Source organism: Elephantulus edwardii, unplaced genomic scaffold (genome assembly GCF_000299155.1).
Source record: "Elephantulus edwardii isolate Elephantulus edwardi_28Jun2011 unplaced genomic scaffold, EleEdw1.0 scaffold00488, whole genome shotgun sequence".
Lineage (NCBI taxonomy): Eukaryota > Metazoa > Chordata > Mammalia > Macroscelidea > Macroscelididae > Elephantulus > Elephantulus edwardii.
The window spans coordinates 150,645-151,861 of record NW_006400238.1 but is presented as its reverse complement, the minus strand read 5'-3'; positions in this window follow the sequence as shown (position 1 = coordinate 151,861).

The following is a 1,217-nucleotide window of genomic DNA, read 5'->3' as shown; positions in this document are numbered from 1 at the left end:
GTTGTGTCATCTGCATAAGGCAGATTGTTGATAGATTAGGAAGATTTGTTCTTGGGAATCTCTCCAAAGTCCTGAAGAAGACTATGTCAGTTTAAAGACTAATGTATGCCTGACTCATGCCGAAAAAAATCTTCCCAATTTCCAATACTATGTATTTGAGAGCTGATAATAACAGTGGCACAAGATTTGAAAGCTTTAAGTTGCAGCATTATAGAAGAGAACTGAAAACTCCATGGATTGCCAAAATAACGAATAGGTAACAAAGGACTCTTTAGATGTAAGAATGGTGAAGCTTTGTCTCACGTGCTTTGGGCATATTTTTAGGAGGGGTTATTCCATAAAGGAAGGCATTATCCTTGTAAATGTGGAGTCAATAAGGAGATTATGACTCTCAACAAGATGAATTGACACAGTGACTGCAACAATAGACAAAAATAGACAGTGTTGGAGATGTTGAGGATAGTTCAGAATAGGGCAGGATTCATTAGTTGTTATGAGTCATATTTTCATCAATCACACATAAAAACAATGGAAGTCTAATTCTAATGATCATAGAATAAAAATATTAGAGAACAAAATATATACCTAAAGTATAAGAGCATTGAGTGAAGGAAAGTGAAAGTAAAAAAGCAACACTAGCAGCAATAATATGGACTCCATATCACAAAATATCTTAGACTTATAAAAAATATAAAATCATTAGACCTGAACTCATCATCTTGGCTTCATATATTCACAGCAAATCCACCCTTAACAAAAATTTTTTAAGTTGCAATGATTATGTAAAATTAATACTTATAAATAAACTAAAAACAAAAAAACCCAACAGACTAATTGGTTTGATAGTCAAGAAGTTAATTCTGATGCATTGGGTGTACATGTACTTCTGCATTTATAATATATGCACACACAAAAATTATTTCCTATTTTATAATTAAAAGAATCAATTCCATTATCATTTATAATCTGTATAGCATAAGAAAAAGCAACATGTTGTAATTGTTAGAAGCTGTTAGTTAAAGACTTTATTAAACCCCTCCTCTTAAGCTCTACTGTGCTTAAAACTCATTGTTATACCAAAGCCAGGAAAGGACACCACCAAAATAGAAAACTATAGGCCAATATCTCTTATGAACATAGATGCGAAAATCTTGAATAAAATATTGGCCAATAGAATACAACGATACATCAAAGAAATAATCCATCATGACCAAGTG